An 18,450-nucleotide genomic window follows, 5' to 3' on the forward strand; every position below is an offset into this window, starting at 1 on the left:
ACGCTAAGTGGCCTCTCGTGGAGTCATTACCTCACTGAATATATGCATTCCCGAGCTGGAGCCTGAGCCGGAGATCCTCTCCCGGTGGTGCTTCCCCGGTGATGCTATCCCCCGGTGGTGCTTCCTGATGGTGCTTCGTCCTGGTGACTCTACATACTGGTGATGCTGCATCCTGGTGACGCGTCCTGGTGAGTCTTCTCGTCTGAGAGAGTCTCGTTGCTTCCCGGCGTCCAACTTGTTATGTCTCCCGTGAGATACTTTCTCTTTACCCTCCTGATTGAAGTCTAAATCCGGATTAAACTTTCCCGTTGCGGATCCTCGCTCGAGAACGGCTTTGGAGAAATTAATTTTGCGAGCATTTTCAAATCTGTATTTGGATTCTTTTTCGGGAACTGATTCAGTCCAGAGTTTCAGATTCCGTCTATTTTTTTATATATGTGTAGGAAGCCCTTTGTGGTCAGTATTTTGCAAAATACGTCTGCATATAAATATACATTTTATATACACACACACACACACACACACACACACACACACACACACACACACACACACACACACACACACACACACACGCACACACACACACACACACAGGGACTCGACCCCCGCAACAACAACAAGGTGAGTACACACATACATACACACACAGTGAAGAGGCGGGGCCAGGAGCTGAGTCTCGATCCCTTCAACCACAATTAGGTGAGTACACATGCACACGTACTTTAGAAGACGGAACTTTGAAGGGATAAAGGAATTCCTAAAAGCAGTGCAGTGAGATACGGAAACTGGAAGGAAAGTGAGCTGACGAAATGGAGCAGAGAGTTAAGAGGCATAGCAGAACTTTATACCCAGAAGAAGAAGAAGGAGAAACAACGAAGATCAAGGGATCCCTTGATTCAAACACAGATGTAGATATGCAGTAATAAAGAGCGTTGAAACACTACTGTAAAGAAAGCGAAGGACAAAAGAGAAAATAGAAGTGAGCATAATAGCCAGAAACGAATATGCTAGAGTGAGGAGAGAGGCAGAGTAAGAACTTGAGAATCATATAGCGGCGAAGCCAAGTTTGAACTAAAACTCCTTCATAGCCACATATGAAGGAAATCGACATTAAAAGACCAGATACTTCCACTGAGGAAGGAAGGAGGAGAGCTCACAAGAAAATGACTGAAGCCTGCAGATGTTGAATAAAAGATTTAAAGAGGTTTTCTCAGTGAAAACAGAGGCAATGCCAGAAGATTTAAAGGAAAAAGTACACCGACAGGTACCGGACATCATACAATCAGCTGGGGAAGAGGTAAAAAAAATATTTTCTATGGAGATGAATACGTTAAAGGCAATGGGACTTGACATGGTCTCACCATGGTCACTCTGAGATACAAGTCAACAGATATGGGACAGATGCCAGAGATTTGGAAGACAGCTTATGTACTAGAATATTTAAGAAAAAAGACAGACAGGATGAGTTGAACTACAGGCCAGTTTCACCGACATACATATTGTGCAAGGTGAGGTAGAAGATAATTAAGGAAAATAGTAGAGTAGTTGGAGAGAAGTGGTTTCATAAACAATAACCACCGCAGAAATATGTACTGTACCCCACAAGAGATTTAGGCAAGAACTCGAGGTGTAGGCAGGATTAACTTGGAAGGTGCTCTGATGGATAAAAGGGTACCTTTAGAAAAGTGACTGTTAGGAAAGAGATGTTAGAATGGGGAAGAATAACAAGCGAGGTTCCACAAGGCTCAGTATTAGGACCAGTACTGTCTCTCTGGATCATGTGAATAAAATACTGGATGAAATTTTTCAGACGTATCCCTGTTTGCTGATAATGTAATACTAATAAGGAGAGTAAAAAAATATGAGGTCAAGAAAAGACTACAAATGGATCTGACCAAACTACTTGATTGATCAGATAAGGCAGGTAAGATTGCTGCATGAAATCAACCCCAACAAATGCAGGGTTATGAAGACTGGGGAACGGGGCCAGAAAACCGGACACAGAGAACAGAAAGAGAAGGAGGAGGCAAAGACTGCAGAGCTCTCTCACGAAAAAAGACCTATTGTAACCATTACGCCTAGCATATCACCAGAGGCTCACATTAACCGAATATTTACTGCAGCTAATGCTTTTCTATCAAATTTGAGTAGCCTTCAGGAATCTCAACAAAGAGACTTTATACAACATATTCCAGGTCTAATTTAGAGCATGCAGCACCGGCACGGAATCCTCACTTGATAAAGCCTTTTAAGAAACTTAGGAGTATGAGCTACGAGGAGAGGCTAACGGAACAAGATCTAACAACATTAGGAGAAGGTGTGGCATTACCACAACTATTGTCCAGAGGGCTGAGGAGGGGTTGTTGAGGTGGTTCAGACATGTAGAGAGAATGGAACAAAACAGAATGACTTCGAGAGTGTATAAATCTGTAGTGGAGGGAAGGCGGGGTAGGGGTCGGCCTAGGAAGGGTTGGAGGGAGGGGGTAAAGGGGGTTTTGTGTCCGAGAGCCTTGGACTTCCAGCAAGCGTGAAAGAGCGTATTTGATAGGAGTGAATGGAGACAAATGGTTTTTAATACTCAACGTGCTGTTGGAGTGTGAGCAAAGTAACATTTATGAAGGGATTCAGGGAAACCGGCAGGCCGGACTTGAGTCCTGGAGATGGGAAGTACAGTGCCTGCACTCTGAAAGATGAGTGTTAATGTTGCAGTTTTATAACTGTAGTGTAAAGCACCCCTTTGGCAAGACAGTGATGGAGTGAATGATGATGAAAGTTTTTCTTTTTCTGGCCACCCTGCCTTGGTGGGCCACCCTGCCTTGGTGGGCCACCCTGCCTTGGTGGGAATCGGCCAATGAATTAATAATAAAAATAATAACATTGTAAGAGAGAAAATTCAGAGAAACATTTAATAACAATATACAAAATACTCAGAGGAACTAATAGGATAGACAGGGATTGGCTGTTTGAGAGGCGGGAAACAGGTACTCGGGGATAAAACCAAAAGACGCAAATGAGACACAAGAAAGTCAGGAAGTATTTCGTCAGTATCAGAATGGTCGGAAGTAGGAATGGCCTTCACGAAGTGGCGAAGATAGACTGAATACATTGTTTTAACAGCATGCACGCTAGGTCCCACACGACTAGTAAGGAGAAAATATGTTAAGTTCACAGACTACGCAAGGAGCTAGGATTCGACCGTTGCAACCACATGTGAGTACATACGAATAAACACATAATATGTGGAAAATTTAGATAATTTTCCTGTAATTTGTATAATAATTGAGACATAACAGTGTTTATATAACCTAGTGTAGATGTTGTGTTGATGTGACTTTTAAAGGATGATAAGCCACGGGGGAATCAACAACCCCTACAGCTTAATAAAAATTTTATGGTAATCAGTCTAGTAAAACATTATCAGTATAAATTAAAGAAAATAAATATTTGAATAATGAAGCCTAATGTGGCGTAATGGAAGAGCGGACCGGATTTTGTGGGCATTTAATCCAGTGTAATCGGAGCCGATAGAGAAGATATAGGCAATATACTTTAAAGTCTGGATAAACGAAGATACAATGTATCTGGAAAGGTCCAGGTCTGTAAAACAGCTGTCAGATTAGTGCTGATAATGAAGATAATACTGGACGCGGTGATTAGGCGAATGTTGAACATCGCGTATATTGGAATATGTTATGTTCACCTCATTAAATGTATTACAAAACCGCAGGACAGGTAAGGTATTTTTTACTGACCAATAGCAGGTTACTGTCCTATTAGGGAGGCGTTAGATTATATCATCCAAAGAATAAATGGGTAAGTGCCTTTTAATTTTACGTACACTTGTGTTTTAATTATTGGAAATGTGTTATCTATTAAGATACTAACAAATTATATAAAATTTGTTAAGCCCAAAGTAACTTTTCAATAATATATACAGTCCACAACCAAATTTAATACAGCCAGTGTTACTGGATTGAAATTCTTTTATTAATCAATATTCAAGAACTATATTCTCAAATAATTTAAGGTCCAGAAGTGAGAGTTGAGGAGCTGAGAGTGTGAACAACGAAGGTGTAATGTGGAGACCCATTATTCGGAAAGTCCCACATGTCTTCGAGGTACATATATATCAGTAAGTGTAATCTGTTTTAGATGTGCCAGAGTTCTCCCCAGATATCTGTGTGAAATGTTAATTCAGGATGATACAAATGAAATTCATACCCATAACTTCTCACTAAAAAAAAGTCGTTGTTCATTCTGAACCGGATATGATCAATAAAGTCAAGTAAATTAAATATATAACTGAGACTTGATAAGAAAGAAATAATTTGCTTTGGTCTACAAAAATTAAAATAATAATGTTTATTTTGTAACTGATATTATAACTGCTTAATTGCTAAGCCTAGATCGGGGAAGGGTTTGTAATTGTCAAACACATTCCTAATATTAATGTGTATTGTGTAATTGATATTATAACTGTGTAGTTGGGAAGCCCAGATGGGGCTAGGATTGTAATTCTCACACCTAATCAATCTGCTAAGCCCAGATGGGGCTAGGATTTATAATAATGTTCTCAATAATCAATTTGCTAAGCCAGAAATTTGGCTAGGATAGATGCAAGGTAAATTGTAATAATTACTTTTTATAAAGTGTATTTATATGTTAGTTTAATATCTTTATTATGCTCCCCATACCCATCCTGTGGGCGGTAGTCACCCCATACCCATCCTGTGGGCGGTAGTCACCCCATACCCATCCTGTGGGCGGTAGTCACCCCATACCCATCCTGTGGGCGGTAGTCAAAAGATTACAAAGGTACATAATGGACTGGACCCAAAAGTTATGATAGCTGAACTAGTTAGAAAAGAAATGAACTCCAGGTAGATCTGGTCACAATCATGGCAAGTTACAGAGGTAATGAATCAGCCTCACTCCTATACATGGTTACAGTCATGAACAAATTACAAAGTAATGAGCCACTGATACGTCCACACCTGGTCACAATTGTAATGAGTTATAAATACAAATATTAAGTGGGTCATACACCCACACGAGCGCGCGCGCACACACGTACACACACGAGGGCGCACACACGTACACACACGAGGGCGCATGCACAGACAAATGCACAGGAGCGTACAAATATATGCATACACACAAGCACGCACACCCACCCACACACACACACACACACACACACACACACACACAGTGAAGAGGCGGGGCTAGGAGCTATGACTCGACCCCTGCAACCACATATAGGTGAGTACACACACACACACACACACACACACACACACATGGTAATGCATTATTTACAGCTAGCAAAGTCAGGGTATTTCTCCAGAATGGTCTGTAATATACCACTGTGGATGAAATACTTTGCCATTTCTTGAACATTTCTGAGTGAGTTGTCTCTAAATTCATTAATTTGATCACACTCCAGTACATAATGACGCAAGGTGTGACAATAGTCCATCTGGCAAAGTTTACATTTCATTTGGTCTACATCTGGTGGTGGTGATTTAACCTGCCATAGATACTTGTAACCCAGCCGGAGCCGGGCGGTAGTGACATCCAAGAGTCTGCTTATCTTGTTGGATGCACCATAGACATTGGGCTCCTCCTGCATGATGGAATGATGATAGATGGACTGACTTGTGTCAATCTCCCTAAGTCTTAAGTCAATAAAGTTCAGTTGAAGTTCTTTTCGTATTATTGTTCTCAAACTGCTAACTGACAACCCAAGATTTTAATCTACCCCCTCTCTGAAAGCATACGGCTTAGCCAATTTATCAGTTCTATCATGCATCTGAAGACCAATGTGAGATGGAATCCACAGCATGTGCACTCTGACTCCACTGTCCACAATCTTACCATACCTGTGTCTGGGTTCTGACACAAGCATGCCACAATTTATACTTAATGAGTTGGGAGCATTTATGGATGACAGAGAATCAGTTACAATTAAAGTGTCAACCTTAGATACATGGACGCATTTGAGTGCAAGGAGTATGGCAAACAGTTCTGTTTGAAGGGTAGAGGCCCAGTTATTGATGCGTGCTCCAATTTCTTTAAGAGAGCCATCACTCTGTATGACAACAGCAGCAGTACCAGCTGCACGAGTGGACTGGTGAACAGAACCATCAACGTAAATAATTTGTGAAAGAGTGTTCTCTGTGACTAAGTTATCAATACAGCTTAAGGCATCATGTTTGGCTTCAAGACGAAGCTTTAGTTGTGATTTAAGAAGAGTTTTGGGGGGAAATGGTGGAATGGTAGTTTGGAATGAGGTAATATCCCATGGAGCAGGGAAGTGTCTCTGTTGCCTAACTTGACATAGATCATGTAGCTGGTTCATGCGGAGGTCGGTTTCAGTTTTTTCGATCCATCTGGAAGGATGTTCACCAATGCTGAGGAAAGTTTGGAGGGCTTCTGTGCAGGGGTTTGAATGGGCTAACCTAAGCGTACTGATCCCAATAAGGATATTTCTTTCAGTAACACGATCTCTAATGCCTGGAATATTAAGTTCTTTCCGCATATTTAAAATTTTGGCAGTACGAGGGCATCCTAGGATGATCCTCATTGCTTCTTTTGCAGTTTTTCCAGCCCTCCAAGCTTCCAGTCAGACACGAGTGTAAATAGTGGTGCCGCATAATCAACCAATGATCTAATATAAGCAAGATACATCATTTTCACAATTTTAACATTAGCTCCATACCTGGGATGAAAACCTGCCACAACTCGAAGTGCTCTCAGCCTTTCTTTGTATTGGCGGCAAAGTCTCGTTACAACAGGTCCAAGTAGTGGAACCTCAAAGCCTAGATACCTGTATCTGCTTACATATTCTAGAAGAGACCCATCATGCAACTGGATCTAGTAATGTAAATATTATGTCCCTCCCCAAACTCCTAGAACTGCCTTCATTTAATCCAGGAGACAGCTGGGAAGAATTCTTGTCTACATTCAAGGCAGCTGTACATAATAGGAATGATCTTGCATGTGTCACCAAATTATTTTACCTTTAAGGGCAGGTGAGAGATGATGCCCACATATTAATACAAGGTTTTCTAAATGTTGACAACAGTTGCACAGAAGCAGCTGATTCGTTATAGGTCATCCAAGGTAATTTACAGCAAAGTAGGTTGGACATAGTAGCTATTGTAATTATTTTAAAACTCCAGATCACAATTATACAAATTTACAACACTTTAAACCTTAAGTAACAGATATTATCTGGATGGATCAGATTGGATATTGAGCGCTATTGTGCAAAATAAATTGACTAGTAAGACTGTAGACTAGTTAGCTAGTAAGTACCATAAAGGATATTTCTCTTTGGAAATAATAACAATAAGTATTCAAGAATTAATTGTCCAACTACAGACTAGTCAACCAAATAATTATAATGTAACAGATAATGATTCTGATGTATCCGTTAAGTTCCACAAAGAGATGACATGCACTAATAATTATAATAATAATTCATCCCATAATAAAAATAATATTGGAACATATCAAGTGGCAGAAACCTGGAATAGAGGTTCACCACAGGAAATTAAAAGGAATAAGTACTTAAATAAGGGTAGTCCACTTAATAATTGGCAATGGAACAAAAAAGGGATTCTCTTATTTGCCAAGGTACTCATTCCTCAACAAATTGTAATGTATATGATTTCTGTAATTTTAGAGTAGATAAATTGAAAGAACTTAACAGGTGTACCAAATGTTTGGGCAATCATAATATGAAGGATTGCTAAACTAAATTACATAATTCTTATCTGTGTCAGAAGGGAAGACACCATATAGTAATGTGCAAGAGTATGTATAATGATAATAATGATAATGGTAACCCTGGCACAGCTGTTACTAATGTAAAAATTATTGCTGAAGTAGCCATATCCATAGTGAATGTAAATTTTGTTAGATCAAGGATCTCAACGCACATTTATAAAACGTAATTGCCTTAGAGGTATGGCAGTGCAAAATGGGAATCCTGCAAATTTAAATTGTCTGGATTTTTATCAGATAAAAAGTCCCAGCTGTACGATACAGTGTAAACAGTGTCGGCCTGGGCAGGGAGAGGAAACGTATTAATGCAGTCATCGTGGACAGGCTGCCGGAAAAAAGTATCTACAGTTGGGCTTAGTGAAACAATAAGACAGCTTTCACAGAATGGTGTTGAATTGGCTCCCTCGTTTGTAGATAATGACTCGGTAGAGGCAATAAATATCTTAATAAGGATGTTTGTAAAAGATATGGTAAAAAAAATGTGGCGTCACTCTACTACACATATGCTGCTATGTATGATAATTCCATGTAACAGTATTTGTGTATACCTGAATAAACTCACTTACTAAAATCAGTCCCTCAACCTGGAATCGATGTGTTCAGTCCATCACTCTTGTAGGAAGTACAGCATAGGGCCATAGAGGTGGCTTATATACTGTAGTCAGTATATAAGAACTATGCTGTACTTCCTACAAGAGTGATGGACTGAACACATCGATTCCAGGCTGAGGGACTGATTTCCTCAAACTCCTCCTCTCCTTACCCTTTTCTACTTTGTATTGGACTGATGAAACCACTGTGTGGCGAAACGTTTCTTCAGTAAAGATTCCCATATGTTGCACAAGTGTCTCAATCCTTCAACTTGTCGGTTTTCAAAAACCATTCATCACTACTAAAAACAGCTGAAAGCCATGTAATGTATGGTAGGCTTCCCCGCTCTAATAATGAATGACTAGAGGAGTCAGTAAATGTTGTCACTGTGTCTTACTAATAATTTATATACTGGCTCAACATTGTCAAGAAGACAATGTTGAGCCAGTATATAAATTATGGGAGCTGGACAGCATCAGAATTAATATGCATCAAGTCCAAATGATTCTTTTACCCAGGAACATTACCTGAGAAATGTTAAATATGAACATGGACAATACTCCCATGGAAGCTGAATCAACCAGAACTGCCCCCAAATTATAAAATGGTTTATGCGCAATTAAAAGCAGCTTCATGAGTTAAGTAAGACTCCGGATTTATTGGCCGAATATAATGAGATAATTGATGAGCAGATAAAGAATGAGTTCATCAAAGAGGTACCTCCTGATCAGGCTAAAATTTATGGTCATTACTTACCGCACCACGAAGATAAAAAAGGATTATAAAACCACTCCCCTGATAATAGTTTTCAATTGAAGTGCAGGACGTAATAAAGATGCACCAAGCCTGAACGACTGTTTAATGACAGGTCTGCTGTATAGCCCTTGTGGCTTAGCGCTTCTTTTTTTTTATTATAATAATAATAATAATAATTAATGACAGGTCTGCCGTAGACAGAAAATTAGGAGACATCCTACTAAACTTCAGGGTAGAGAATTATTCTTTCACGGCTGATATAAGTAAAGCTTTCCTGAGAGTGGGTTTGCAGGAGGCAGACCAGGATTAAACCCATTTCTTGTGGCCAGAAAATCCTAGTGATAAACTTAACCCTCTGAAAACTTTCCGCTTTAGGAACGTACTACTTGGTGCTCATCTAATCCGTTCCTGCTTCAGTCGACTATAAATGCTCGCCTCAAACGTTCAGGAAGTCCATTGAGCGAATGAATGAGTCAACAGTTTTATGTGGACAATTTCCTAGGTGTAATGTTAACTGATGATGAACTAAAGAGGACAAAAGCGGAGACTAATAAGGTAATACAAAGTGCAGATATGTCTTTTAGGGAATGAAATAGCAATTCGTCCACATTAAAGGACACAATAAATAATGAATACCCTGAAGATGAAGTTACTAGATGTAGTAACATATTAGGCTTAACATGGGGCACCGAAAGAGATTCATTATTGAGCCTAATGAGTATGGTATGCCTAATTAATTGACAAAGAGAGCTTTGCTTGTTGAGATTTCCAAATTCTTCATTCCATTAGGCTTATTATCACCTCTTACAGTAAGAGGGAAATTGTTAATATAAAAAGCAAAGTGCCTAAAGAATTTAGTAAAAAATGAGAAGAATTAGTAGGAGATTATGTATTAATACCAATTTTAAAATTCCCACATAATCTCAATAAGGTGATAATAAATTGCACATTTTTTGTGATGCTTCAAAATTGGCTTCTAGAACGGTCGATTATATTCGGTGTAATAAATCTATGTCTCTTGTAATGTCTAAGGTATAGGTGGCTCCCATTAAAGAACGTACATTGTCTCAATTGAAATTAACAGCTATTTACATAGGTATCAAATTAGCTAACTATATAAGAGATAAATTGCAGGTGATAAATATTAGTGACATCGTAATTTGGTCTGATAATGAGATATCCCTGCAATGGATTTGAAATGCTACTAGTAAAATTATGTGTGTACAAAACGGAGTCCGTGAAATTAATCAAAAGCAAGAGAAATACAAGAGTTTTGGTCAACATTTACTAATATTTAATCACATACCTGGAATGGAGAATCCAGCTGATTTCTTGTTACGAGGCTTGACATATCCTAAGTTTGTGGTTAGGTAGGGACCGAGTTGGTTGGCAAATAAAAATAATTGGCCAATACAAAAGGCACATACTGTGTGGAAAATTTTAGCATGTAATTCAGTGAAATGCATTGTTGTTGGTTTAAAATTAATTTGGGAATGAAAAAGGTAACCAGCAAACAAGTAGTGTCGGGTGAAAAAGGACGCCGTGTTGGAATTTGAGGAACAAGACCACAGTGAAATTTGTGGGAATTCTTCAGAGGCTCCGGAAGCTAAATGGGGTTTAACGCCTCCTAAATAGGAGCAAGAAAAATCGGAGTTACAGTCCTGCAGAATGTGCGAAAACAGCGACTTGGCAGGTCTTTATGTGTTGAACTTCTGGCCAGTTAGGTTCCTCATATCTAGGCACTTTATATGTTGAACTTCTGGCCAGTTAGGTTCCTCATATCTAGGCAGGGGTTGTGTGTGATCTAGCTGCACCAGGCGACCTCAAGACAAATTTGGTAAATGGTGGTAACAACAATAAGTATTTTTCTCATATAAGAACATAAGAAAGAAGGAACACTGCAACAGGCCTACTGACCCATGAGGAGCAGGTCCATGCCCCCCCCCCGGATTAGAACAATGACCCACCCCCTGGATTATCCCAATGACCCACCCAGTCTGGTCATCCCCACTCAAGTATGGAGCACTGTACCAAACCCAGCAGCACAAGCTAGTCAGGTCCAACTCACACCCACCCACACCCTCTCATGTATTTATCTAACCTATTTTTAAAACTACACAACGTTTTAGCCTCAATAACTGTACTGGGGAGTTTGTTCCACTCATCCACAACTCTATTACCAAACCAGTGCTTCCCTATATCTTTCCTGAATCTGAATTTTTCCAACTTGAAACCATTGCTGCGAGTCCTGTCTTGGCTGGAAATTTTCAGCACACTATTTACATCCCCTTTATTTATTCCTGTTTTCCATTTATACACCTCGATCATATCCCCCCTAATTCTACGCCTTTCGAGAGAGTGCAGATTAAGGGCCTTCAGTCTATCCTCATAGGGAAGATTTCTGACACATGGGATCATCTTTGCCATCCTCCTTTATACGTTTTCCAGAGCATTTATTTCCATTCTGTAATACGGTGACCAGAACTGAGCAGCATAGTCTAAATGAGACCTAACCAAGGATATATAGAGTTGAAGAACAACCTGAGGACTTCTATTATTTATACTTCTAGATATGAAGCCAAGAATTCTGTTAGCTTTATTGCGAACACTAATGCACTGTTGTCTTGGTTTTAGGTTACTGCTAACCAGAACTCCTAAATCCTTTTCGCAATCGGTAGTATTAAGATCTACATTATTTAGTTTATATGTGGCATGGTTATTTACCTGTCCAACGTTTAGAACTTTCCATTTGTCAATATTAAACTGCATCTGCCACTTCTCCGACCATTGCGTCAGTCTATTCAAATCATCCTGGAGTGCTCTAATGTCCTCATTAGAATGAATTGGACGGCCTATTTTGGTGTCATCAGCAAATTTACTTATGTCGCTATTTATTCCCTCATCTATGTCGTTTATGTAAATTGTGAACAACAACGGGCCCAACGCTGACCCCTGAGGAACACCGCTTGTGACGTGCCCCCATTCGGATTTCTCCCCATTTATGCAAACTCTCTGCTGTCTATTTGTCAGCCATGCCTCTACCCAGGAAAAAATTTCTCCTCCTATTCCGTGTGCCTTAAGTTTCCTCAATAGCCTCTGGTGTGGAACTCTATCGAAAACCTTACTGAAGTCCATATACAAAATATCATATTCATTACCATGATCTACCTCCTCAAATACCTTAGTGAAAAAAATTAGTAAATTCGTAAGACAGGAACGCCCATTTGTAAAACCGTGTTGAGAATCATTAATCAATCTGTGCCTGTCAAGATGGCTACGAATTGCTTCCGCAATTATTGATTCCATAAATTTTCCCACTATGGAGGTAAGGCTTATTGATCTATAGTTCGAAGCCAAGGACCTGTCACCTGCCTTGTAAATAGGTATTACATTTGCCATTTTCCACTTATCAGGCACTATGCCAGTTTGTAGTGATATGTTAAAAAGATTAGCCAAAGGTATGCTAAGTTCCTCTTTACATTCCTTTAACACCCTTGCAAACAGTTCTTCAGGACCTGGGGATTTGTTAGGTTTTAGTTTCTCTATTTGTCTGAGGACCATGTCACTAGTTACCGCAATCGTACATAGTTTATTATCATCCTGTTCTACGTAATCTATTATTTCAGGAATATCGCTAGTATTTTCCTGGGTGAAAACTGATAGGAAGTAGATATTTAGAATTTCACACATATCCTTATCACTGTCAGTGATCTGACCAGAGTTACTCTTAAGTGGGCCAATCTTGTCCCTAATCTTACTTCTGTATACCTGAAAGAACCCTTTTGGGTTACTCTTTGAATCCCTTGCGACCTTAGCCTCATAATCTCTTTTTGCTTTTCTATTCCTTTTTTTATTTCTCTCTTTAATTGAATATATTGATTTCTTAACTGCCCATCCCCTCTTTTGATACGCCTATATATTCCTCTCTTTTGAAAAATGAGATGTTTTAATCTATTGTTCATCCATTTGGGATCATTTTTGTTAGATCTAATTTCCCTATTCGGAACAAAAGTTGTCTGGGCAGCTAGAACTATGCTCTGAAAAGCGTCAGTAGTAATGATTTCTACAGAGCGGTCTCTTCCGCTGAGCGGTCCCCCACGGTACGGTCTCCTCTGAGCGGACTCCTTCTCACACCTTTATGCTAATGACCTTGACCTCGCCCTCGAGACCACATCGCCCTCGAGACCACCTCGCCCTCGAGACCACCTCACCCTCGACCACCCCACCCACGACCCCACCCACGACCCCCACTCACGACCCCCCACCAACGACCCCACCCACGACCCCCACCCACGACCCCACCCACGACCCCCACCCACGACCCCCACCCACGACTCCCAACCAACGACCCCACCCACGACCCCCACCCACGCACCCGCCCGCCGCGCCCTCGCGCCCGCCCGCCCGCGCCTTCTGCAGCGCCTTCTGCAGCGTCGTCCGGATCGACCCCGCTCCCCTAATTTTTTCCGATTTTTTCTATTTTTTTTTTTTGAATTTCATTTTCTTGTGCTCTCCATCTCCTCAGATCAAATTTTTGAGGTTTCCCCTCCCACTTTCACCCCCATCCCAATTTTTATTTTTGAATTTCATTTTCTTATGATCTCGTCGGATCAAGTTTTTTGGATTCCCCCCTCTGGGGGAAAGCATTCAAAATGAACTCACACTTTCACCCCAAAATATTCCTCCTCCATCTCCTTGGATCAAGGTTTTCTCGATAATACAAAGACTCCTTCTCCATGGATCAAGTTTTTGGATTCCCCCCTCTGGGGGTAAGCATTCAAATGAACTCCCACTTGCATCTCAAATATTCCTGCTCTAGTTCCTTGGATCAAGTTTTTGGATTCTTCCCTATGGGGTTTTCGAAATTCTTATGATCTCCTTGGATCAAGGTTTTCTCGATAATACAAAGACTCCATCTCCTCGGATCAAGGTTTTTTGGGTTCCCCCCTCTGGAGGTAAGCATTCAAAATGGACTCCCACTTGCATCCCAAATTCCCTGCTCCATCTCCTCGGATCAAGTTTTTCTCGATATCAATAATACAAAGATTTCCCCCACCATCCACTTCTACCCCAAATATTCCTGCTCTACTTCCTTGGATCAAGTTTTTCTCGATAATGCAAAGACTCCACTTCCTCGAATCCAGTTTTTTGGATTCCCCCCTCTGGGGGTAAGCATTCAAAATGGACTCCCACTTGCATCCCAAATTCCCTGCTCCAATTCCTCAGATCAAATTTTTCTCGAAATCAATAATACCAAGTCTCCAACTCCTTGGATCAAGTTTTTCTCGATAATACAAAGACTTCATCTCCTCGGATCAAGTTTTTGGATTCCCTCCTTTGGGGGTAAGCATTCAAATGAACTCCTCCTATGGGGCATGGTACTTTCTCTTACCACAGGTCTAAACAAGTGTGACGTCACCCCACCTGTGTTTACTCAGCGGTCAGTGACGTCACGTGATGACCTCACACATACAGGCCGAATCTTGTTAGGTAAGACACATATGCAACAGTTAGGTATCTTTATTTCGAAACGTTTCGCCTACACAGGAGGCTTCTTCAGTCGAGTACAGAAAAGTTGATAGAAGCAGAAGATACTTGAAGACGATGTAATCAGTCCATCACCCTTAAAGTTTTGAGGTGGTCAGTCCCTCAGTCTGGAGAAGAGCATTGTTCCATAGAATGAAACAATGCTCTTCTCCAGACTGAGGGACTGACCACCTCAAAACTTTAAGGGTGATGGACTGATTACATCGTCTTCAAGTATCTTCTGCTTCTATCAACTTTTCTGTACTCGACTGAAGAAGCCTACTGTGTAGGCGAAACGTTTCGAAATAAAGATACCTAACTGTTGCATATGTGTCTTACCTAACAACCTGTCGGTATTTTATACCATTTTAATGTTCAGGCCGAATCTTGTCGACTTCCCCCTATGTCAGTGACGTCACGTGATGACCAGACACACACAGGCTGAATCTTGTCGACTTCCCCCTACACATTTTTCACTCTTAACCCAGGATAACCCAAATAATTTCACTTTTTTTTTTCGTTAATACCCACAACAATCCACAATTTCTTTACAAAATACAACACAAGTCTAGACATTTTTCTCGTTTTAACTATTTCATCAGAAAGTCTCCACAACACTTATAACCACTTTTCGATAAATTCACTAGTCACAATTTTACATATTACGAAGTTAATACGCACACACACCTCACTTTACTTTGAACACCTTCAAAACACTCTCATAAATCATTTGAATACTCACAAAAATACCTTTGAACATTTCCAAACAACACTGAAACACTTCCAAAATATCATTTTGAGTACTCCCAAATACACCACTGAATACTACTAAAACACCACTGAATACAGTCAAAACACCACCAAAATCACCATAAACTAAGAACAACGTAACAGACTAACACTCATTTTCACACAAATCTCCTAAAATCACTATAACCAAGACGATTACCAATTTCTATGAGTACACTCTCCTCCAACTAAGATATAACATGAACGCAAAAAAAACAAGAACACAAACCAAACACACACGAGCACTTACAACAGAATCAACTCTTTTTTCGATATCTCTAGTTCGACAACACCCACAACCTACAACACCCACACCCCACAACACCCACAACCCACATCACCCACACCCCACAACACCCACACCCCACAACACCCACGACCCACATCACCCACTCCCCACAACACCCACAACAACAACCCACAACTTATAACCACTTTTTCAGCATCTCTAGTTCGACAACAACAGCCACAACCCACATCACTCACAACCCACAGCACCCACAACCCACATTTTCAGCATCTCTAGCACAACTCCCACAACCCACAACACCCACAACCCACAACACCCACTCCCCACAACACCCACAACAACAACCCACAGCTTATAGCCACTTTTTCAGCATCTCTAGTTCGACAACAACAGCCACAACCCACATCACTCACAACCCACAGCACCCACAACCCACATTTTCAGCATCTCTAGCACAACTCCCACAACCCACAACACCCACAACCCACAACACCCACAACCCACAACACCCACAACCCACAACACCCACAACCCACAACACCCACAACCCACAATTTTTTTTCTCGTTATAACTAATTTCATCAGAAAAAGTCACAACAACCCACTTATAACATCTTTTTTTTTGGTATCTCTAGTTCGACAACAACACCCACAACCCACAACACCCACACCACACAACACCCACAACCCACATCACCCACACCCCACAACACCCACACCCCACAACACCCACAACCCACATCACCCACTCCCCACAACACCCACAACAACAACCCACAACTTATAACCACTTTTTCAACATCTCTAGTTCGACAACAACACCCACAACCCACATCACTCACAAAACCCACAATACCCACAACCCACAACACCCACAACCCACAACCCAGAACCCACATCACCCACAACAACAACACACTTATAACGTCTTTTCGGTATCTCTAGTTCGACAACAACACCCACAACCCACAACACCCACAACACCCACAACACCCACAACACCCACAACACCCACAACACCCACAACACCCACAACACCCACAACACCCACAACCCACAATTTTTTTTTCTCGTTTTAACTAATTTCATCAGAAAAAGTCACATCAACAACCCACAACTTATAACCAGTTTTCGGCATCACTAGTTCGACAACAACACCCACAACCCCCAACACCCCACAACCCACATCACCCACAAAAACAACCCACTTATATCATCTTTTTGGTATCTCTAGTTCGACTACATTACCCACAACCCTCATCACTTACCAATTTATTCACAGTTTATTCGATTTAAATTTTTCCCCTTCTTTTTACTGAATCTTAAATGTAATACACATTCCCCTTTTCATTACTAAAATTCTAATAAAATCCTCTCCATACCCATCTCCTTGTATCCACATAAATTGGTATTATACTCACAACTAATCTCACTATCCAACTATTGCGACATGTTTCAACACTCTCCATTCTTTTCAAATATATCATAACTTTTCAATTCTGTAATTTCTTTTAAAATATTCACATATTACCTTTATTTTCAGTAAAATCTCCCCATATTTCATTAAATTTCTATTACAACCCTCCCCATACCCCTCTCCATCTCACCCACATTTCTTTACATCCACTCACCCATCTCCCAACACACCTCTTCTGAACACACACAAAAATCACATTTCACATCCACAAATGCATCTCATCACCCATATCAAATCCACTAAAATCACTGTAACCAAGATATTCACAAAACTTTATGACCACCTAACACACACACACACACACACACACACACACACACACACACACACACACACACACACACACACACACACACACACACACACACACACACACACACACACACACACACACACACACACACACACACACGCACACACACACGCACACACAGTTGTAAGGCAGTGGAATAGCCTAGAAAATGACGTAGTGGAGGCAGGAACCATACACAGTTTTAAGACGAGGTTTGATAAAGCTCATGGAGCGGGGAGAGAGAGGGCCTAGTAGCAACCGGTGAAGAGGCGGGGCCAGGAGCTAGGACTCGACCCCTGCAACCACAAATAGGTGAGTACACACACACACACACACACACACACACTCACACACACACACCTCACTTTACTTTGAACACCTTCAAAACACTCTCATACATCATTTGAGACCACCTTTTCTCAATATCTCTTAAGAAATATTCTCTCATCCACAACCTTTATCATCTCACTACAGAACAACCCCATCATCATCCCTAAAACATCCTTTCTTATTCATCCGTATATCACCAAGAGATGTTTTATCCCGACGACCCATCTCGACACTAGGAGCCAGAGTGTAGTAGGTGGTGTTGGAGTGGTGATGGTTGCTCTGGCTCCTAGTGTCGAGATGGGTCGTCGGGGTTAAAACATCTCTTGGTGATATAAGGATGAACAAGAAAGGATGTTTTGGGGATGATGAGGGTGAGAAATGTGATATGTAACATAGATGAGAAATGATAAATGTGCTATGAATATTCAGTTTGAGAAAAAAATGTGTAAAACAATTATATGTTTTGACATAAATTTGGTGGGTAAATTGTATTAATATTTTTTGTTTATGAATAGTTAACATGAACTTAGTAAAGTGATTGTGTATTAGTTGGAGGTGTGTGACTTAGTTCTGGTAATGTCTCATGACATGGTAAATTTTTTTGTGCTTATGTCTTATTTTATTGTCAATATGTCAATTATAGGT

The sequence above is a fragment of the Cherax quadricarinatus genome, chromosome 6 (assembly GCF_038502225.1).
Source record: "Cherax quadricarinatus isolate ZL_2023a chromosome 6, ASM3850222v1, whole genome shotgun sequence".
In the NCBI taxonomy this organism is placed as follows: domain Eukaryota; kingdom Metazoa; phylum Arthropoda; class Malacostraca; order Decapoda; family Parastacidae; genus Cherax; species Cherax quadricarinatus.